At 47.6% G+C, this 23553-nt stretch overlaps 3 non-coding genes across 3 annotated transcripts; 1 reads left to right on the top strand and 2 right to left on the bottom strand.

The window, feature by feature from the left end:
* Nucleotides 1–663: 663 nt before the first annotated feature.
* On the bottom strand, nt 664–735 carry TRNAP-CGG (transfer RNA proline (anticodon CGG)). The gene has a single exon. It is a non-coding gene; the product is annotated as a tRNA-Pro (tRNA).
* Nucleotides 736–1235: 500 nt separating this feature from the next.
* TRNAP-CGG (transfer RNA proline (anticodon CGG)) lies at nt 1236–1307 on the bottom strand. Its single transcript has one exon. It is a non-coding gene; the product is annotated as a tRNA-Pro (tRNA).
* A 9804-nt stretch (nt 1308–11111) lies between these two features.
* On the top strand, nt 11112–11298 carry LOC126535008 (U2 spliceosomal RNA). Its single transcript, XR_007600452.1, has one exon. It is a non-coding gene; the product is annotated as a U2 spliceosomal RNA (small nuclear RNA).
* Nucleotides 11299–23553: the final 12255 nt, after the last annotated feature.

The raw sequence follows: 23553 nt of genomic DNA, 5'->3' as shown, positions 1-23553 counted from the left end.
TTTACCTAAAGGCAGATGAGGCAAAACAACTTGATAATCCGGGTAAGGCTTATCCGTACACCTGGTGCCACGACCGAGGGCCGCTGTAACCGCCCCTACGGAGCAAGGCATTCCGCGTCCGTTCACTGCGGTGGCCGGAAGTGGAATCCCATGCCCCTAGACCAACGAGCCGAACGTTCACGGATAGCGTTTTCTATGGCTTCTAAAGGAGTGCAACAAAATCGGACAGGCGCTACAAAAAGCGGAACATTATTTTCTTTCCTCGTCCCAGGGTGTTCGCTACAGTTTCCAGTGGGAAATTTGTTGCTAAAGTAAAGTAAATTGAGATGCCTTTGCGCTCTTCTCTGCAGTGATAATTAAGCTCGAGGAAACAATCAGTGGCCTCCTCCGCGATTTGAACGAGGCGTCTCTGCGTACCTTAGCGAGAATCATGCCAATGGATTAACGAGTCGAGCTGTCGCAGAGACTGCTTGTGTTGGCTGAAGTGCCTCTGCAAGACATGTGAGGAGATAACTGAGAGAGCAGATTATTATTTTCGTTTCTTCGCGAGTGAGAGCTCGTTGCAGTTTCGAGGAAGGCCTACGCTGTTCAAGTAATGCAAGTTAGGATAATTCAGCGTTAGACTCTGAAGTAATACTGATGCGAAAGGAAAAAGCAAAAACTGGGCTCGTCCGGGAATTGAACCCGGGACCTCTCGCACCCGAAGCGAGAATCATACCCCTAGACCAACGAGCCGAACGTTCACAGACAGCGTTTTCGACGGCTTCTAAGGGAGCACAACAAAATCGGAAAGGTGCTTCAGAAAAGCGGAATGTTATTTTCTGTCCACGTCACTGGGTGCTCGTTACAGTTTCCAGTGGGAAATTCGCTGATCACATAAAATAAATTGTGATGCATTAGCAGTCTTCTCTGTAGTGATACTTATGCTTGAGGAAAGAATGAATAAGTGGCCTCCTCCGCGATTTGAACCAGGGGTCTCTGCGCACCTTAGCCAGAATGATACCAATAGATTAACGAGTCGAGCTATCGCAGAGACTGCTTGTGGTGGCTGAAGTGCCTGTGCAACACAAGTGAGGAGATGACTGAGAGAGCCAATTATTATTTTCGTTTTTTCTTGAGTGAGAGCTCGTTGCAATTTTGAGGGAAACCTACGCTGTTCACGTAACGCGAGTTATGATAATTTAGCCCTGGAATTTGAAGTAATACTCATGCAGAAGGAAAAAAGAACAAAAAATGGGCTCGTCCGGGATTTGAACCCGGGACCTCTCGCACCCGAAGCAAGAATCATACCCCTCGACCAACGAGCCGAACGTTGAAGGAGGGCGTTTTCGATGGTTTTTGAGGGAGTGCAACAAAATTGGACAGGCGCTTCTGAAAAGCGGAATATTATTTTCTTTCCTCGTCACTGGGTGCTCATTGCAGTTTTCAGTAAGAAATTCGCTGCTCAAATAAAGTACAATACGATGCCTTTGCGCTCTTCGCTGTAGTAATACTTACGCTCGAGGAAACAATCAATGAGTGGCCTCCTCCGGGATTTGAAGGAGGGGTCTATGTGCACCTTAGCGACAATCACGCCGATAGATTACCGAGCCGAGCTGTCGCAAATAATGCTTCTGGCGGCTGAAGGGCATGTGCCACACAAATGAAGAAATGAGTGAGAGAGCCGATTCATATTTTCGTTTCTTCGTGAGTGAGAGGTCGTTGCAGTTTCTAGGAAGACCTATGCTTTTCGAGTCACGCAAGTTAGGATAATTTAGCGCTGGAATCTGAAGTAATACTGATGCGGAAGGAAAAAGCAAAAGATGAGCTCGTCCGGGATTTGAACACTGGACCTCTCGTACCTGAAGGGACAATTTTACCCCTAGACCAACGAGCCGATTTTTTTTTTTTTGTTATTGCCTGTTTACATAATACAGAAAACATCATGAAAAAGAATTTCTAAACCTTTTGAAAGCGATCAAATCATCAAAGACTGTTACCCAATGAGGTGGTTCTGGCTGGAAGCCTTAAAGCTCTCACTTTTAGGCTACATGTTCAATAAAATTTTCCATTACAGGCCGAGCGTTAGTGTCGGCATGTCTTACCGACATTCTAGTTTTCCATATACTATGAAGGCTGAGTAGCATTATCAAGTCGTAGGGAATGTTGCCGTGATTCTCAACTGGTAAATATCGGATTCCATGTGGTGTAATTGGGAAGTCCTTTTTGATAGTTCGCTGAAGGATGTCCGAGTGAAATATGGGATCCCAGCATTCAATAAATATATGGTCTATTGTCCGTGATTTTTGACATAATATGCAGTTGACTGTCCACGGTATAATGATTCGTTTATCTTGTAGCCATATGTTTACAGGTAAAGTGTTTGTATGGAGCTTGAAAAAAAGGTTTTTACATGCGGCCGTATCAGCATTCCTTTAACCCGTTTCAAGACGTCACGTCCACAGCCTCCAGTGTATATGGCTCTGTACACTGGCAGAGGTAGCATAACATCGAGTAAATCCTTGTAGAGCTTTTTCTTTTTTACCGTAGTCAAGTATCCTAAGGAAAATCTTACCCTAAGCATGCGAAACGCAACAACAACTTCGCGCCATAACCTTTTATACGATGCATCGCAGTCTTATTTGTAGAAACGATGAATACATGTAGTGCATTGTCTAAGCAAACTTGCATAACTGCGCGCAAAAATGGGTCACATTGATCTCTTAAATTTATAAAACGTGACACAATTTGTCTGATAACGAGATGCGACAGGCCAAGCCCACCTTTTCTGACACACAAAAACAGGTTGGTTCGACTAGTTCGCTCCCAACTTCCTCCCCAAATAAACACTACAAAGACTCTATGAATCTTTTGTAGATTAGTACGCGACATGAACAATGCTTGCATAACATAACATAACTTGGCGACTAAGAATAGGTTACAAGTAGTTGCACAGGCAAACATTGACAGATTTCGACTTTGCTATCCGTGTACCTTCTCTTTCACGCGTTCTTTTCCCTCGTAACAATATTGTTCGGTGTCGTCATAACATTGTAGTGGGACACCTAAGTACGTTATGGGCGTCGCTGTCCATTGTATGCCATCGAACAAATCACGCTTTTCGCTCCGCTCTCCATGCCAGAAACCTACTGCCTTCTCCCAATTGATCTTACAGCCAGATTCCTTGCAAAATTCACCAGTCAACCTAACCACCTCTTTTATGCTTTCTTGATCTTGGCAAATGACAGCAATGTCATCAGCGTATGCAAACACCTTGAGTTCTCTCGTTTCAAGCATAAAATCGCGTACACTTTGGCTAATAATTAAACTCAAGCAGAAAGTTTCTAGGTAAATGTCAAAAAGTAATGATGAAATTGCGCATCCCTGCCTCACACTGGAGAGAAGCTGGATTGGTTCACTTCTTGTTTATAATGATGCGTGTGCTGCACTCTGAGTAGGACATTTTTACACCTTCTAATATCACTCCGCCGACATTAACATATTCTAATTTTGAACATAGTATTTCATGTGACACATTGTCAAACGCTTTCTCCAAATCCAGTTGCAACACTACAACCCGACTTGAGAAAGCATCACAGCAGTGAAGAACACAACGAGCTACAAGTGTATTGGTGGAAACTGTTCTGCCCTTGATTCCACATGTTTGATACTGTCCCACTAGTTTTGTTACAACACTTTGAAATCTCTTTGCTAATACTTTCGTGAATATTTTGTGATCACAGTTTGTGAGGCTTATTGGTCGATAACATTTTACTGACAACAGTTTAACCGGATCCTCGCATTTAGGGATTAGCACTATAGGAGCGGTTCGGAATGATGGCGGCATTTGCTGTGTTGCATACATTTGCTTGAAAACATTATGCAATAATTGGCTGAGCTGAAATTTGAAAGCCGTGTAAAAGGGGGCACCTAAACCATCAGGCCCGGCAGCTTTTCCTGCACCAAGTCCATCTATCGTCTTCAATTTCTCGCAATGTGATTGGAAATTCAAGGTTTGCTTTAATGTCATCTTCTAAACGAGGCATAAGATGAAGAAAATCTCGCTCAAACCCTTGTATTATTTTTAATTCTTCCCAAGCAGTTCACGATAATAATCTACGAATGCTCGCTCTATCATTGTGGGTTCGGAGGTTTCCTCGTTTTGATTTATTATTGCTTGTATTTCATCTTTGTCGGGTATCCCTTTTCGTCACTTAGCGCCCGTTTAGTGGGCGTTTCACCATTCCACAATCGTTCCGCTCGCGCTCGTACCATAGTTCCCTCGTATCGTTCTTGGTCGATAAGTTCGAGTTTACTTTTGGTTTCTTTCATTTGCGTCACGCAAGATTCAGCATTCTGACACTCTGTAGACATGAGAAATTCAAGTTCGCTAGTTAATTCTATTTTTTCTTGTTTTTCTTTGTGGCGCAGTGCAGTTGCCTTTTCTATCGCTTTTATCTTAACATCAGTTTTGATAGTTTCCCATGGTTCATTACAGTGATTAGTCTGCGGTGTCATAGAGGAATTGATCATTTCACTTACATCTCTCAGAAAAGTTTCATCATGAAGCAGTTTGGTATTAAACTTACAGAGATCCCAATTAAATTTTGATTCTTTTTGTTTTTGTCCTAAATCAAACGTTACTAGACTATGATCAGAAAAAGACACATGTTTACTCTCGTACCTTTGACACAATGGCACGAGCTGCATTGCAGTATAAGCTCTATCTAATCGCGCATGACTTTCTCCTTGATAGTGCGTATAAACGGAAGCTTTCCCCGTCGATAAGAAAATACCAACATCTTCCAATTCATAATCATTCACAAGTACATTTAAAACTGTGCGCTCGAATCCCTTTGTTTCAGTTGTTTAGCTCGGTCTGCACACACAATTAATATCCCCCATCGAAATTAGGTATCGCTCGCACTTCAGTTATTCTTGTAGCTGTTGAAAAAAATTCTACGTGTACATTCGTCATTTGGCGCATACACGCACAAAATGCGAACCATCTAAAGCCGGCAAAAGAACATTCAAGTATGACAAATCGGCCAGTTTCACATATAATAACTCGTTCCTCTACAATACCAGCACTGTGACGAATAAAGAGTGTGCAGCCTCCAGAAGTGCCAATTGCATGACACAGGCAGACCATATACAGTGCTCTAAATGGCTGCACCATGTGGCCCGTCTGTTCCTGGCCTTCCACCTTTGTCTCTTCCACGGCGACAATATCTAAATCATTTTCTTGAAAAAGCCGGCTTAATTGGTACTGGCGTCTCCTGCTCGCGAAACCGTGAACTTTTAAAGTGCCTAGACAAAGGTGCTTCTTAAGGTTTAGTGTCATGGTTGAACCGTAACAGGTGGACCGCATGGACTTTACCTCGATCTTTTATGTTGCCACACGGTCGATTCTTTCCTGCGACTTGCAGCATCGCGTCAGGCCAGCAGTTCTCGGGTCGATGCCACTGTGGCTCTGTTATATAGTTGACTTGACGCCTTGGTAGGTGGTGCTCGGTGATCGTATCGTTTGGAATTATTGGGCTGTGCGTTGACCTTCGTTGTTATCCACTCGCACGCACTCCCGGGTTACTTCCGTTATTTTGCCAAAGGAGGACAGCGCGGATTTTACCTCGTCGTTTTCCACCCCATGCAGAAGCCAGTGGAGATGAAGCTTCACCTGTTCCTCCTTAGTGTCGATCACCAGGCAGCGACGCCCCTTTACCTGCAGCTCCTTCAGTGCTGCCAGATTTTGGGCAGCCTCGGCTGTCTTCATCATCCCCGCCCATATATGGTTGATATGGTACGCTCCAAGGACGACGCGAGAGAGTCTACCAATAGCTTGAAGTGCGTCTCGAAAATTCGCTACACGAAACGGGCGAACACGAGCGTCGCCGTGCAAAAAGAAACTGCGTTTTAAACGATACGTCCTGTAGGTAGCCGAGGCAAAATAATCTGGAAATCCTTATCTTCCTTCGTCGAAAGCCTGTTGCCGCGGCTAACAGCCGCATACGCCACTCTATTGGAGCCCATGATCCCGCGAGCCGTTTATCTCGAGAGCAGGAAGCAAAATGATACCCCTAGACCAACGAGCTGAATGTTCACGGAAAGTGTTTTCGATGGCTTCTAAGGGAGTGCAACAGCATCAGACAGGCGATTCTAAAAAAGCGGAATATTATTTTCTTTCCTCGTCACCGGGCGCTCGTTACAGTTTCCAGTGGGAAATTCGCTGCTCAAATAAAGTAAATTACGATGCATTTGCACTCTGCTCTGTAGTGATACTTATGCTCGAGGAAACAATCAGTGAGTGGCGTCGTTCGGGATTTTAAGGAGGGGTCTATGTGTACCTTAGCGAGAATCACGCCGATAGATTACCGAGCCTAGCTGTCGCAAATACGGCTTGTGGTGGCTGAAGGGCATGTGCAACACAAGTGAGGAGATGAGTGAGAGAGCCGATTAATATTTTTGTTTCTTCGCGAGTGAGAGCTCGTTGCAGTTTCCCGGAAGACCTACACTGTTCAAGTAATGCAAGTTAGCATAATTTAGCACTGGACTTCGAAGTAATCCTGATGCGGAAAGAAAAATAAAAAGTGAGGTCATCCGGCATTGGTACCCGGGACTTCTCGCACCAGAAGCGAGAATAATACCCCTAGACCAATGAGCTTTTTTTTTCTTTTTTATTGCCAGTTCTCGACATTTTCGCCTACTCCTACAACTTATCAGGAACACAAACACAAACAAAATACATGAAATATTCCACGCATCATGTTTGATTCCACGCATCATTTCTGCTATTGATATCGCTGCTTCGAGAGTTGCTTTTCTTTCTTCGGAGAGCCGCGGCATGCGTTCCAAGAAGGTTGTTTTAAAATTTGCTACGTCAACTGAGTCATGGGCAAATAGCCCTTCATAGAATCGAAATAAAAACGCTTGGCCTATGCCCTCTGTATCTGTAATGTTAACGGCGTTTTCTTCTATCACATCGATGTGCTTGCGGCGGGCATGTGCCTTTTCGATTCCCAGCGCTCACTTTGTTGTGGGCGTCTCCTCGGCAGCACCAGGCTCGGCTCTGGCCTGCACAAGCGCTGCCCGATAGCGTTCTTCGTCTACTACTTCGAGTTTGTGTTTTATGGTATGAATGTCGTCTTTAAACTTGCCCCGCTCTCGACACTCAAGCTTAACCAGCCTTTCGAGCATCGTTCTGAAATTTCTTTCTTTAAGTTGTTCCTCATACGTAAGGCAGCTAGATTGCTTTATGGCTTTCATTTTGACATGTTGCTTTAATAAATCATATTTCGCGCCATCAATGGGCATCCGTTCCGCTTTCATTTCGTTTATCGCCTGTTTCACAGCTTGAATAAAGCATTCGTCGCTCAGCAGCTTTACGTTTATTTTCCACAAATATCACGAAAATGTGTTTTGTTTTCCCTTGCTTCTCATCAGATATTTAACTAGACAGTGGTCCGAGAACGACACGGGTGCTACGTGATACCGGGTGCACAAGGGTAACATCTCTACAGACGCATAAATACTGTCTAGGCGAACGTGACTCAGTCCTTGAAAATGCGTAAACTGCACTTCTCTCGATCTTTCGAGGCATTCTGCTACGTCATCCAGATAATCTTCTCGAATTAACCGTGGCAATAGCTGGCTACTTCTATCTTTACGCCCGTGCGCGTTGCTTCGGTCCCGAGTGCTCAAAACGCAGTTAAAATCTCCTAACATAAGAACATGTTTAGCTTCACTCAGATACTGCTCAATGCTAAGAAAAAATCTGCGCCTCTCATCTGTACCGTTCGGTGCGTAAATACATAGTACTCTCCAGTTAACATTACCGTGATGAAAATCAACAACGATCAATCTGCCACTTTGGCAAGGATAGACAACAAGGCCCGTTAACTTTTTCCACAATAGTAGGTATCCCGCTGACTTGCCCACCGCGTGACTCATTGCCTCGTAGCGAGACGTGAAGCGAAGCATCATGCTCAGGGTCTGCTCCTCCCCTTCAACTTTTGTTTCTCGCACCGCCAACATGTTGAGATCGTGGTCCGCCAACAGCCTGTACACTTGGTTCTGCGTTTTCTTTGCCGCCAGGCCTCGAACGTTTAACATGGCCAAACGAAAGATTGTTTGCCATTTTTCTTTTTTTTTAGTCGAGGTGATAGGACCCGAAGCATGACGCTACCTCGCACGTCTAGCGCACCGCTAGACGGCTTCGGATCCGCCTGGTCGCCCGAGGTCTTGCCGCTGCCTCGGCAGCTCGTCGGTGGCCTTCCACGCCGCTTTCACATTTGGCCGTGGATTAGGGCTGGGGCGTATCCCTGCGAGCACCTGTTGGTCGGAAGTCGCTTCAAGTGGCCGTTTGATTGCCAGGCCAACTCTGGTGTTGGAGGCTTGGCAGTTTGGCATACACGTCTTAGTTGATTCAGCGTGGAAGCCTTCTGTTGCACTTCTTTCCATCGTGTCGTCGTCCGCGGGCGCGGGTGTTCCTGCGAGTACGGTCTCTTCTGCAGGCGCTTTGGCTGTAGCTTCCGTTGTCGACTGGCTTTGCTTGCTTTCAAGTGTCTTTTCGCTGGTCTCCGCTTCCTTTCGCTGCTTCCTCGGCTTCAGTCACATCCATTAAAACTTCTCGGTGTACTGGTTCACAACTCGCCCGGTAGCTGTGGCGTAGGACCGCGCGCACTGGGCGTCTTCGCGTCCGTATCGCCGACATATCGTGTACCGGGGCACCCTACAGTCACGCCGGACATGTCCAGAGCCCTGACAGCGACGGCACTGCATTGTCTACCAGGAGCGACAACTAGTCCAAGTTCTCCAGCGACCCCTACCTGGTGGGCTAGATCCTACAACATCAACCCAGTTTTCAACTTCACCGGCACCGTCCGGGTGGTTGAGTTCTTGGACTCCCGGAACGCGCCAACGCTCACGCTGCACGTATGTCACCTTTACAAAAGGGCTAGCGCTGTACGCACGTCCTCGTCAGCTACACCGTGAATAAGCCAATGAAGGCGTAGTTTTACTTGCCGGCCCTCTGGGTCCACTACAACGCAGCGACGCCCCTTAACTGTCATTTCCTTCAAGGCTAGGAGCCGCTTGGTAACGTCTGCATTGCCCATGGTAACCGCCCAGACATGGTTAATCTGATAGGCACCGAGTGCCACAACTTCCAGCAGCATCGCGGCAAGAGCGTCTCTGAAATCTTCAACTCTGTAAGGCCGTGCTTGCATGTCGCCATGCAGAAATACCGTGTTGATGACGATGCGTCCTGTTGTCAGTTGTGGCAAAACAAAAAGGTGATCTTCTTCTTGGTTCCTGTTACCGCGGCTAGTAAGATGGCAATTGCCGCTCCAAGGGAGCTCATGATTCCACGATCCGCACAGCACGGCTGCCGGAAGCAGAATGGCTAGACCAACGAGCCAAACGTTCATGGATAGTGCTTTCGGTGGGAGTGCAACAAAATCGGGCAAGCGCTTCTAAAAGGCCGAATGTTATGTTCTTTTCTCGTCATTGGGTGCTCGTTACAGTTTTCCATAGGAAATTATCTACTCAAATGAAGTATAACGATGTCTTTGCGCTGTTCTCTGTTGTGATATTATGCTCGAGAAAACAATCGATTAGTGGCCTGCTCGGCGATTTTAACGCGGGGTCTCTGCGTACCTTAGCGAGTATCATGCCAATAGACTAACGAGCCGAGCTGTCGCAGAGACTGCTTGCGGTGGCTGAAGGGCCAGTGCAACACAAGGTAGGAGGTGACTGAGAAAGCCGGTTAATATTTTCGTTTCTTCGTGAGTGAGAACTCGTTGCAGCTTCGAGGAAAACCTACGCTGTCCAAGTAACGCAAGTTAGGATAATTTAGCTCTGGACTCTAAAGTTATACTGATGCGGAAGGAAAGAGCAGAAAATGGGCTCGTTTGGGATTTGAACCCGGGACCTCTCGCAACCGAAGCGAGAATCATACCCCCCGACCGACGAGCCGAACGTTCACGGTGAGTCCTTTCGATGGCTTCTGAGGGAGTGGTACAAAATCGGACAGGCGCTTCTAAAAAGCGGAATGTTATTTTCTTTCCTCGTCCCTGGTTGCTTGTTACTGTTTCCAGTAGGAAATTCGCTGTTCAAATAAAATAAATTTATCCTAGCAATATTTGTCCCTTCAGTTACTATAATACAGTTGAGCAATTGCGAATTCAAAGCCACTGAGTCCTCATGGCCAGCACATAAATTTTGCTTACTCTGCGTTGACGATTTCTGGAGAGAAATGTTTCCATGACACTGGAAAATGAATAATTGTAGCAAAATGATTTGATGGCACGTTCGAACGGCAACTAGCCTTCACACGGGGCTGCAGCGTTCATAGCGTGGTCTGAGCGAAACGAACGATAAACTTCAAAATACGAAGATCGAAGTGCACCGTCAAGGTTTCGAGACGCATAGTAGAAGCCAACGGCTTAACCATGCCACTGTTCCCGCTGCACGGAAGCAGTTGCTCTGTGCAGTGTGTCTGAACGCAACGGAAACACAAGCGAAAATATGAAAAAAAATTCAGTGCGATTCCACTCTGTAAGGTGGACGACCAGCGAAGCTGTGTTTGTGGGCGAACTGGCCATTGCCGTGCGTCAAACGCCGTATGCACATAAATGGAAGGCGAGGCGCGACTAGTCGCTCCTCTACGATGTTGAGCCTCGGAAGACGATGGGGCACCGGGGGGTTATACATACCCATGTATTGTGGCAGAACTCGGCACAACACATTTTACTAACGAATCCCAGCACGTAGCAGACACGCACCTCACCGCACTCCGAGGGCCCACACTGCTTCACCGTAGCCAAGCGATCGTGCTTTGGTCGACGTCCCGCAGTGCCGTAATGGTTTTGAGGACACTCGAAAATCACAAGCGGTCACGTAGAACACAGGCCACACAAAAATGTTTCCCCACAAACTCCCTCTGAAACCTGGACGTCGCGCAGGTGAAACGATCCAAGTTTGCGGGATCGGGGCCACATGTGCGGTTAGCGTTTCTTTACGCCTCGCGGTCCTCGCAGACAGCACGGTTACGGGACCACCACCACGGCAGAGCGGAAGGAAAGGAAAGGAGATACGTAAGCGCTTGGAACGCCGGCAAAGAGAGGGTCTTGCGAACTTAGACGTTGCCGGCGCGGGTGAAAGTGTAGTATCTGTTCTGATCAGCTTAATATCTGATACGGCTGTATTTGGAGCAAAGATGTTAAACTTATTTTTGCAAGTGGGCGGAGTGCTAAAAGCCTGCTTCACATCCGCCGCGGGTTGACCCGGTATTGCATTGCCTTCGGGATTGGTACACGTTTGAGTAAAAATTCTCCTTGTACATGGCTTGAAAGACGCACGCATTTTTTTCCAGAACCTAGCGATACACAGCTTCGCTGTGAAAACAATATTTTTCACAGGTAGGAAAACTTATCCGAAACCTTAATAATTATTTTGTTTGGGAATGAAGCCCAAATATTTTGGTGGCTTTTTGGTTCAAGGGAAAAGTCGGCAATCCGGAAGAATCGACGTCAGGCAACGTCAGAATTAGCGCATTCGTCTGGTGTCCGCATAAACGCGAATCTCAGGCAGGCATATGATGAGAGCGGCAGCCGGTCGAGCGCTCCACTAATCTCAGTTTTCGGCTCTTTGAGGTGCTGCTTCGGAGATCATGGTCACTGCTTTGACTGAGAACAATGAGCATGGTCTCCGAATTCACCTTTCATAATAGCCGGAATAGCACGAAGCTAGGACGGCCTCACCGAGGACGAGACATTATAGTGCAAGCGCTCGTCGTCAGGGGCATCACATTCGCGCCAACGTAACAGACTACGCGTAAAACTGAGACCACGTGCGTAGATAAATGAATTCGCAAAAAGAATTTGACAAAAATAAGTAATGACAAAATTACAGACGTCAACCTTGGCGGGCTAGTTGGTGCGAATCCATGAATACTTTGTTTAGCGCAAAACAACAGACACAAGAAAGACGACAGGACAAGGCACCCTGTCCTGTCGTCTTTCTTGTGTCTGTTGTTTAGCGCTAAACAAAGTATTCATAGATTCGGGCCAACATTGGATTAGTTCCTTCCTACAAGTACATCGGAATAACCCTTTGTAGTGATTTAACCTGGGAAACGCACATCATGAACATCATTTGATTTGCTAACAAAACACTCGGGTTTCTAAAACGCCATTGGCGCTAAGCCCCCAAAAATGTAAAATTACTTTCCTACCAGTCTCTCGTCAGGGCGACATTAGAATATGCATCCACCATTTGGAACCCTCATCAAGTATATCTCGTAAATCAAGTCGAATAGCTTCAAAATCGAGCTGCAAGATTTATTCATTCTAAGTACTCTTACGACGTCAGTATACGGACATTGAAAATAGAATCTGGCTTATCATTGCTTGCATCTCGCCGCCGTATAGCTAGACTGTCTTTTTCACAAGTTCTTTTACAGCTCACTCCGTAAGGCACCATATATTCTCCCCCCGGCACGCATCTCCTGTCGCACCGGTCACCCGCAACAAGTCGCGCGCCCGCTACGTCCCCCCCCCCCCCCCCCCTCCCTCTTACTTTTTCGTCTTCATTCTTTTTTCGTGCAGCAACAAACTGGAAGAGCTTTCCTAACGAAATCACAGTGATAGCCTGCCCTAGCAGATTTATACACCGTAACAAAATTTTTCATGTATGTACCCACCCTTTATGTAATACCCCTTCAAATAAAAAGAAATTATTCGCAAATCATGGAGATAAATAAATAGTCAGTATTTAACGTTACTTTCCTTCGAAAATGTTTTGCATGCAAAACAAAACCAATATGAACCGTTGCGGTCCATTTTACTTTTTTTCTTTCAGAAGCAGAATCGGAACGGAACTTTTTTCCGTGCAACGAAACTAAAGCCGGAACGCAAAAAAATCTTGGAGGATGCTTAAGCTTCACCTTTAGAGTGGAATGCGATAGCATCCAAAGATCCCTGTCTGCTTTTCACGCTTTCCGGCAACTGCAGCGTATGTAACCGTAATGTTTACCGGGAAACGCTGACGGCAAACGCAGTGCACAAAGGCGGGTTTTCTTATCGAAACGCGGCTTCTTGCAGGGGCCGCGATGCCCAAATGGCGGACGCCGTCTCCGGTCTGGGCATTGCAGATCGCTGGAAAAGGGGTTTGTTTGAGTTCTAGCCTAACAAAATTATGTTTTCTCGTATATTCAAATTAAACTTCGAGAGCTATCGTGTCTGTAGGTTATGTATGAGTCGTAGTTTACGATTTTTGCACGTATTTCAGCTTGAGAAATTCAATTAGTTCTGTGAATTCTTTGCGTTACATGAACCGTCTGGGTATGTTTGGTTTGAAAATCTTTCTGAGAATTTCTGCGACATGGGCTCCCTAACGCTAGGGCGTTGCATGCCGTGTCGCGTCAACGCCACTGCCCGCATCAATGGCGCGCCCATGCGCGTTGGAATAGGTCCTACAGCCCCAGAATGCGTTGTCGGAGTTGGAGCACTGCATTTTGTTGGCCATCACATTTCACCAAGGGCATCAAACCACTGGAATCATAGGTGAGGGGAATACAAGCGTTACCCTCTCCAAGCTCCTTCCGAAAGTTGCGCGTGTTTGTAGGGCTCATAAATTTGCACAGGTACTTCATACCACCCTGTGCGCAAGTTCGTCAGACTCTTACAGACCTGGTGCATCGCGGTTCCAAACGAAACGCCTACCTTCCGCTGGAGTTCGGAGCATTAACACTCCTTGCCGGAAGCCAAAACGCAGTTAGCCACTGCAGTGTTGCTGACCTGGTGTTCACAGCGCCAAACGTAGGCGGGACACGAGACAAGGAGACGACAGCACAAGAGCTGTGGTGTTGTCTTCTCATCTCGTGTCCCGTCTACGTTTTGCGCTTTTAACAGCAGGATGGAAAGCTGACAAGCCCAAGCTGCTATTCTAGTGTTGCTGATTCGTCCGTTGCCCAATGCGCCAACTCGTCTTATGGTAGACGCGCCGACCACGGCCGCGAGTGGACCGTGAGTGGCCGTTAGTGGCCGCCGCGGGACTTCCTCTCAAAGCGCCTCCAGCCTACAGAAGCTGGCTACGGCACCTTCGGGAGGGCGATGTTGGCCATCTTGAGCGGCGTCAAACATTCTCGTTTTTTTTTTTGTTGTTGAGGGCTGTAGCTTTTACATTCCGGTCAACCAGAAGCCGTTAACTTTTGTTTTTAAGAAGAACAGTTCCTTGAACTCAGAACGTGAGCTTTGGCAATTTTCCTTTATCTTCGAATTTTCTACGGACATACCCCATATCTCAGGGACAAAAAGTCAGGCAACTGACGCACCGTGCCGGAGGCAGCTGACGCACTGTGCCGCACTGTGCCGGTCCTGTGGATTTCCAAGCGCTAGCCTCAGCCCAGCAAAACGACCCCAAGCTGCGCCAACTGCACGAAAAGACTCGCCACTACAGTTTGAGGAAGTGCCGCATCCCTACACAACAACATTGGTCACGTGCGACACATAGCAGGCAGCTCTTCACCCGTTCATGCCCTGTCAGTTTCGGCGGCCAATATAGGATTCACCACACGGGCTAAGCCATCTTGGAATCAGAGTGACAAAGAGGCTTATCACAGACCGCTTCGACTGGCCGTAGATCAACAAAAAACAAAAACAAATTTGAAGCTGGACGAGAAGCTGCCAGGCCTGTCTAGCCGTGAAAGTGACTTGGCACACGCGTCCAGTGATGCAGCCATTTCTACCACCACAGTGTGATTTCGATCACATGCATTTGGACTTGGCGGGCCTCTTCCGCCCTGCCAAGGTTTCAGGTATCTCCTCCCGTGTGTCGATAGGTACTCAAAGGGGTCTGAGGCGATGCCTCTACAAGGCAAGCGTTTTCACCGACCACTAAAGTCGTCATTGACCAGCACGCTCGGCAGACCACACTGGGTGGAACGGCTGTCCCTTCTACTACAGGGGTTGCGAACAACAACCAAAGTTTACCACGGAGTCAGCGCAGCCTAATGCTCTATACACCAGTGGCCGTGCCGCACTTAGGCTATCTTCCTGTCTCGACCTACACCTCCCCCCCCGTATCGCTCCTGGAGAGCTTGTGGAAGTTTCCCGACAATGGACACAACCACACACGCCTTTCTGCACAGTGACCCTATCAAGCCACCAGTGACTCTTTCATATGAAGACTGAAGTTTCGTGTGGTTTCGCGTTCAGAGAAAACCTTGAAGATTGACGTTCGAGACGCACTCAAATTTTTAGGCCATGTCGTCAGCTACGAAGGCATTCGACCAGACCCCGACAAAACCATTGCTGTTGCTTCGTTTCTAGTACCTTCGAACAAGCACGAACTCCGCCATTTTCTACGGCATTGCACATATTATGGACGCTTCGTGGCTAATTTTTCACGGATAGCCGAACCATTACAACGGTTAACAAAGGATAATGTTTCGTTTGTCTGGGAGCAGGACCAACAAAAGGCCTTCTGTGAACTCCAGAAACGTCTGCACACACCTCCAGTTCTAGGACACTTTGACGAGGACAGTGACACCGAGTTGCACATGGATGCCAGCAACGTTGGCCTTGGTGCCGTCCTCGTCCAGTGGCAAGATGGAGCCGAGCGCGCCATTGCGTGCGCAAGCCCCACTTTGTCTCCAGCTGAAAGGAACTATTCCACTTTGGAGAAGGAACGCTTGGCCGTTGTGTCAGCAATTGCTAAGTTCCGGCCATATTTCTACGGCCGATCGTTTCGAGTTGTGACAGATCACCATTCATTGTGCTGGCTCGCCAATCTGAAGGATACATCTGGCCGTCTTGCACGCTCGAGTCCGGGAGTAAACACACCGCCGCCGACTGCCTGTCGCGTGCTGCACTTCAACCGTCGCCATTCGTCTTCGATGAAGAGGACGCATTTCTTTCCATTATCACAGTATTAGACATCAGCAAGCAACAGCGCGATGATTCAGAACTCCAGCCTCTCATCGACTACCTTGAGAACCGTCTACCAGAGCCGCCTCGTATGTTCGTCCGCAAGCTATCCTCGTTTTTTCTCCGCGATGGCGTTCCCTACAAATTGGGTTTTCCCTCGACCGCAACCGCCTGCCTCCTTGTAGTGCCGTCTTCACTACGTGACGACATCCTGCGCGTCTCTCACGACGAGCCGTCTTCGGGCCACTTGGGATTCGCACGGACGTTTTCACGCATACGCCAAAAATACCTCTGGCCTAACCTTCGCCGTGGCGTAAAGCAATAGGTGAAGACATGCCGCGACTGCCAGAGACGCAAGACGCCACCCGTGCGTCCCGATGGACTTTTCCAAACATGGATCCACCGCGGATCCCTTTTCAGCAAGTTGGCATAGATTTGCTTGGATCATTCCCCACGTCGAGGGCTGCTAACCATTATATTGCTGTTGCCACACACTACCTAACACGTTACATTGGAACCCGAGCTCGCCCACGAGGCACTGCTTATGATACTGCGACCTTCTTTGTACATGGTATCGTACTCCACCACGGGGCTCCAACAGTGGTTATAACCGACCGGGGCACAGCATTTACAGCGCAGCTCACAGAAGATATGCTTCTGAGTGGTACAGTTCACCACAAAGCCATTGCTTACGATCCCCAGACGAGTGGGCTCACCGAAAGGCTGAACAAAACGATCGCTGATATGATTTCCATGTATGTTAACATCGACCACAAAAACTGGGACGACGCTCTCCCATATGTTACGTTTGCGTATAATACTGCCGTTCAAGAAACTACCGGCTTCACCCCTTTTCGCTTGGTGCATGGCCGCAAAGCTGTCACAACGTTGGACGCAATGCTTTTACCCACCCACTGCTCTAATGTTGTCACTGATGCTGCCGAATTCGCTCGACGCGTCGAAGAGGCGCGCCAACTCGCGCGAATGCGTATCCGCTACCAACAACACAACGACGCCGACCGGTACAATCTTCGTCACCGCGACGTCACTTATCAACCCGGTGACAAAGTATGTGTGTGGACACCGATCCGCCAGCGTGGTCGGTCCGAAAAACTTATGCTCCGCTACTTTGGACCTTATAGGATCGTTCAACGACTCGGCGACGTCACATACGAAGTGATACCTGCAGTAGCCGGCACCACTCGCCGTCCCCTACGCCCACGTCTGTTCGATGTCGTTCACGTCTCTAGGCTGAAGCTATACCACTCCCGCTGACCGCAAAGCTCTATGCCTCTCTCACCATCTACGTCTTCCTTGACAGTATCACCGTAGCAATCTCCAGTGCATCAATGTTCCGCATCGAGACGATGCTTCTAGGGAGGGGGGAAATGCCACTACCTTGACACAACTGAAAGCCACTCGGTGCAATTCGGTGCCACATGCTAGGCATTTTGGGTGGCTCCCAGAAGAAGACAACGGCGAAGGTGCCAGGACAGCTATTTAAAAGATCTATAGCGTCGACCGAAGCCTTTTGTGGCTTTGTCTGTGACAATATGGAATTATCCGTTACAACAGTGAATTGTCGCCCGAACAAGTAGTGACGAAACTTCTTGTCTGCACTCTAAACGATGGCCAGATACTCCAGTTCGTTCTAGCGTTGGTGGCTGTCCTTGCAAAGCACTCCTCAGTATTTGACTTCGCGCAGAACCCCTGCCCGCCATCGATCCCTGCGCTTGAACTCGTCACTGCATCAACACAGGGTCTGCCCAACCGATTCGACAAAAACCCTATCGTGTGGTGTCCGCAGAGAGCCAAATAATCAGCTATCAAGTCGAAGAAATGCTAAGCAAAGGAGTCATCCAAGAATCATCTAGCCCTTGGGCAGCACCAGTGATATTGGTGAAAAAGAAAGACGGTACATGGCGATTCTGCGCTGATTACCGACGCCTAAACGCCATGACTTAAAAAAGCGTGCACCGGCTTCCCCGAATTGACGACATGATCGACTGCCTTTTTGCCGCCTCTTATTTCTCTTCTGTTGATCCGCGGTAAGGTTACTGGCAAATTCCTATGCGTAGTGACAATAAGGAGGAAACAACATTTGTAACGCCGGACAGATTATTTGAATTGACCGTCATGCCTTTCGGGCTGTGCAACACGCCCGCAACGTTCGGAAGGTTTATGGACACTATACTGGGCGGCTAGAAATGGGAAGTTTGCGCGTGCTACCTTGAGGACGTTGTGATCTTCGGGCGAACATTTAGTGAGCATAACAAAAGAGTCCCGAGTTCGTGCTGAACTGCTTGGTGAAAGCCGGCCTTGTCCTGAATTCGAAGAAGTGTCATTTTGATTAACGACAACGACAAGCTCTTGTGCTGGGATATCAGGTCGATAAAGACGACATGCGACCAGATCCACAAAAGACTGCGGCTGTAGAGGCACTTAAGAAACATCACAGGCTCAAGCACCTACGAAGCTTTTCTGGCTTATGCTCTTACTTTCGCCGATTCATTCCTAGATTCGCCGACGTGGTGCACACTCTTACGCGCCTTCTCCAGAAAGGCGTTTCTTTTGAGTGGACCGCAGAGTGCCACTCTTCCTTCCGTCAATTAAAGTTCCTCTTCACACAGCAGCCTTTTCTTCGCCGCTTCAATTCTTCAGCACCAACAGAGGTTCACACCGATGCGAGTGGTGTTGGCATCGGCGCTGTGCTTTTTCCGCGCACCGACGGAAGTGAGCACGTGATCTCGTACGCTAGCCGCTCCTTGAGTCTCTCCGAGTGCAATTATATAGTGACCGAGCAAGATGTGCTCGGCGGTCATCTTTGCGGTGCAACGGTTTCGTTCTTACCACTACGGGCGCCCCTTCATGGTGGTCACGTATCATCTTTCATTGTGCTAGCTCATGAATCGTTATGACCCTTCTAGTCGACTTCCGCGTTGGGCTCTACGTCTACAAGAGTACGATTTTGTTGTTCCGTACAAGAGCGGTCACGACACGTTGATGCTGATTGCCTCCCTCGAAGGCCTCTTCCAACGACCGAATGTGACGCTGACAACTTCGATCAATACATCGCCTTTATATATCCGAACAGCAGAAGGACGACAGATTTTCAACCACTTTTCACGACCGCACACGAGTCTTCAGTATTTAGCCGCTTTCACCTGCGTGACCGCGTCCTGCGTAAGAAGAGCTGCTCGACCACTGGCGCGCGCTACATTTTAGTTGTCCCCAAGAACTTCCGTATTAAAGTAATATGCGCCATACATGACGATCGAACCTCTGGCCATCTTGGCTCTACACGTACGCTCTGGCATGCTCAAGAGCGCTTTTGCTGGCACAAGATGCGGCACGGTACTGAGCGGTACGTCGCCAGCTGCACCGAATGCCAGCGTTACAAGCGACCTCCAAACACACTGCAAGGTCGACTTCAGCCAGTTACGCCTTCCAGCCCCCCTTTCGAACAAGTTGGTATAGATATCCTGGGGCCCCTTCCCGCGATCCTCCAACGGAAATTGCTGGATTATTGTTTGTGTAGACCACCTAACGCGTTATTGTGAGACCCCAACGCTGCCATCGGCAACAGCAGCAGAAGTCTCTCTTTTCTTATTATATTCCATCATTCACCAACATGGGCCTCCTCGCGTTATAACCAGCGATCGTGGGAGACAATTTACTGCAGACGTTGTTAGAGAGACCCTTCGTCCGTGTTCAGCTTTATTCCTGCATTCGACGCCATACCATCCACAAACTAATGGTGTGGTTGAACGCACAAATAAAACGCTTGCCAACATGCTATCAATAGATGTCGATTCTGCACATAAGATCTGGGGCAGTGTCTTGCCTTTTGTCACCTATGCATTCAACACCGCAAGACACGAGACCACCGGTTACTTATCGCTCTTTGTTCTTTATGCTCGTCTACCTCGCTGCACGCTCGATACCATGTTTCTTACTTCGCTCTTGACAAGAACTCTGTTACTGAGATCCTCTGCCGAACAGAAGCCCGACGCCTTGCTCGGCTGCGCACCCTAGCTTTGCAGCACCGTTCAAAGATTCGCTACGACGGCCGTCGCCTACATGTAATTTTCGATCGTGGTGACCTTGTGTGGCTTTGGTCGCCATTGCGGAAGCATGGATTCTGCCAGATGTTCTTGGCCCACTATGTTGGACCTTATGTTATACTCGAACGCCTCAACGAGGTGAACTATCGCATTGCACGCCTCACAAACAGTGGACGACCCTCGGCCAAAACCGAAATCACGCACGTCGCCCGCCTTACAATCCACGAGCGACTGCCTGACGTGCCCGGCCGGCTTCGTCTGCAGCGGGGTATTGTCACGAGCTCTCGTAACAAAGGGCAGAGGGGGCTTGAATGACAAAAAAAAAAAGAACGGAGGGTAGAGAAAGAGGACGACGATGTTCGGCGGGCTACCATTAAACCTTTCCCGGGAAAGACGTCCACCATTACCTTTGATCTGCTTTGCATTTGTAAGAAAAACGGTTCGCGCCTAACAATATATATATATATATATATATATATATATATATATATATATATTGCAACGACGTGGGATCGACGAGGATGCGGAGCAGCACCACCAACAAGTACATTTTATCAGTTGTTGTTGTTGTTGTCCTAAGTGGCCGTGGCACATACCCACACTAGGGGATTGGCCATAAATCGGGTGGTTCAATTAGGTGCATAATAATAATAATGATAACAAGGGAGTTAACAATTTTAGCGTTGGAGTTTAAAGGTAAACGTTTTGTGTTTGGAGAAAAAAGGAAATAAGCAGATGAAAACTGGTATAAGATAATAATAATAATAAAAATAATAATAATAATAATTAATTATAGATAAGAAATAAAAGAAAGCTATGGTTGGGAGGGAGAACGATCACTTTAACATGGAAATAGATTGGTTTCAATTAGGTAATTTTGGAGTGCCAAGCAAACATTTCTGTGACTGAACCCAATGATGGAGGCTCCACATGATAGGATCACAGGCACTGATAAAGTTAGACCAATAGAGCGAAGTGGGATTTCGAGTAGTCGTTTTATTATAGTAGAAAAACGTCTGCAAGACAACAAGAAATGGTCTATTGTCTCCGCTTCGCCACAGAATGAGCATAATGGTGAGGGGACCAGACCAGACCTGTGGAGGTAGAAGTTCAGTGCAGGTATATGGCAGCGCAGCCTCGTGATGCACAATTCAATTTTCCGTGTTCGACAAAGATCTCTGTTCCAAGGGTGTAGGAGATGTCCGTAATCCACAGAGTTATTATTTGCGGAGCCTGATACTGTCTGAATAATGACACTCCTGCGAAATCTAGCAGCAGTAACATAAGCAGTCAAAGGGCAGCAAGGGAGAATCGGGCCACTTATCGATGCCTTGGCTAGAGAGTCTGCAATTTCATTTATGATTAGTCCTCTATGGCCAGGCACCCAAATCAAACGCACGCTTCTCAAGTAACCAGGTACCAATGTATGAAATGTCCTCATCACGCGAGAATCACTAGAAGCAGTAAGGGATAAGCACAATGATAACAAATCAGTGACTATCACGGCTGACGTAATTGGTGGTCCTAATTTGCGTAATGCCAGCACCACGGCCACGAATTCGGCTAAAAAGATTGGTATGAAATCTGGCAGCCCAAGAAGAAATGTTCAATCGACAATCGGGGAAAATATTCCTACACCTGACTTTTCTTCGCATTGTGAAGCATCTGTAGCAATTACAACGTTTGTTTGAAGGTTATTCAGGTGATCTTGTAATATACCGCCTAGAGTACGGTGTGGAAGTAATTTTGCATTATTAGGAAAAATGTCATCGAACTGAATATCCGTTGCAACAGCTCTGTCGGGAATAGGAAGTACATTGCATATGCGCACGCCCAAAGAATCAAGTAATTTTTGCACGAATATGATTTGCGGAGTATGTAGTCGCGGCCAGATGACACCGAAAAACAATGCAGGTTGTGAAATAAATATTCTTTGGGGATGACGCAGCGGTGATTCATAAATCCTTAAGAACGTCTGCACCGTCAAAAGCCGGAACCTGCACGAAAGTGGAGGAACACGGTATTCTAGATAAAGAATAGAATTTGCAACAAATTTAGGAAGACCTAAACACAGACGTAATGCTTCTCTTTCTAAGAGGATTAGAGGACGGGATATGTAGGCTGGAGCTCCAGAGAAGAGCACGAAACCAAATTCTAATACAGGGCGAATGTACATACGATATATAATTAGGAGTGTATCTCTTTTCAATCCTATTCGACGACCGCTCCGCCTACTCAATATGCCAATTGCACAGGTACCTTTTCCAGTCACATGATCTATGAGTGAGTGAAGAAACTTTTATTGCAGGTCCGGCGAGGACGCGAACTCGTCGCGCACCCGGCTAGTCCCACGTCGGGACCGGCAGGTCTAGCCCACCGGCCCGGTCGCGGGCACGCCAGACAGCCAGGATTTGCTTTTCTAGAGCGGGGCTTCACAGAAGCGAGTCCCACTCCTTCTTGATGAACTTGGGTTATGTCGACCCGCACTCCCAGAGCATGTGCGCTAGCGTGGAGGTCTGCCCGCAGGAGGGGCAGGCGTCGTCGCGATACACGTCCGGGTAAGCCTCGTGGAGAACGGACAGACACGGATACGTGCTTGTTTGCAGAAGCCTAAGCAAAACGGCTTGCGCCCTATTCAACTTGGGGTGAGCTGGTGGAAAGACCCTTCTAGACATGTAGAAGAATTTAATAATCTCGTTGTGAGTAGCGGGAGCGTCCCTGTGGCTCACACATGATCTATGTGTGAGCAGTCGTCAAAGAGAAAAGCCAACAACGTCTTGTTTGTCACCACACTTAACATAAAACCCGCGCTACTTCAACCTCGTCCCCACTGGCACATACCCGCGGCAATATATATATATATATATATATATATCATAAGAAGCCAACAAACATTGACACGAAGGACAACATAGGGGAAATGATTTGTGCTTAATAAATGAAATAAAGAAATGATAAACTAATGCAAATTAAAGTGGATGAAAAAACAACTTGCCACAGGTGGGAACCGAACCCACAACCGTTAAGGTCTGTGAGTGGTGGCGCTGGCTAACACTCCCAGGGTTCTACTAGGGCACATAAATACACAAGAAAGTGGATGGGGAAACGGCGCCGCTGTAGCTCAATTGGTAGAGCATCGCACGCGAAATGCGAAGGTTGTGGGTTCTGTTCCCACCTGCGGACAAGTTGTTTGTTCATCCACTTTAATTTGCATTAGTTTATCGTTTCTTTATTTCATTTATTAGGCACAAGTAATTTCCCCTATGTTGTCCTTGGTGTCAATGTTGGTTGGCTTCTTATGATATGACTAATAAAAATCGGGCCCCTCGGTTAACACCCTTTCTTCTCGTTTATATATATATATATATATATATATATATATATATATATATAGAGAGAGAGAGAGAGAGAGACTCCATATACGGGGAAAGGTGCGATATGTTTGGAGCGAATCAGGCCAAAGCCAAGTGGACGAACGCGCACGCTCTGCTTAGTTTGCCCTGTTGCAGAGCAAGGGCAACGTCAGGCCCTTCGCTGCTAACACGAATCTTCTGCCCATAAACACTTACGTTTCTGCTGAGCAC

The sequence above is a fragment of the Dermacentor andersoni genome, chromosome 7 (assembly GCF_023375885.2).
Source record: "Dermacentor andersoni chromosome 7, qqDerAnde1_hic_scaffold, whole genome shotgun sequence".
Lineage (NCBI taxonomy): Eukaryota > Metazoa > Arthropoda > Arachnida > Ixodida > Ixodidae > Dermacentor > Dermacentor andersoni.
Note: the sequence above shows the minus strand (reverse complement) of the source record. Positions and strands in the feature narration are given on the sequence as shown.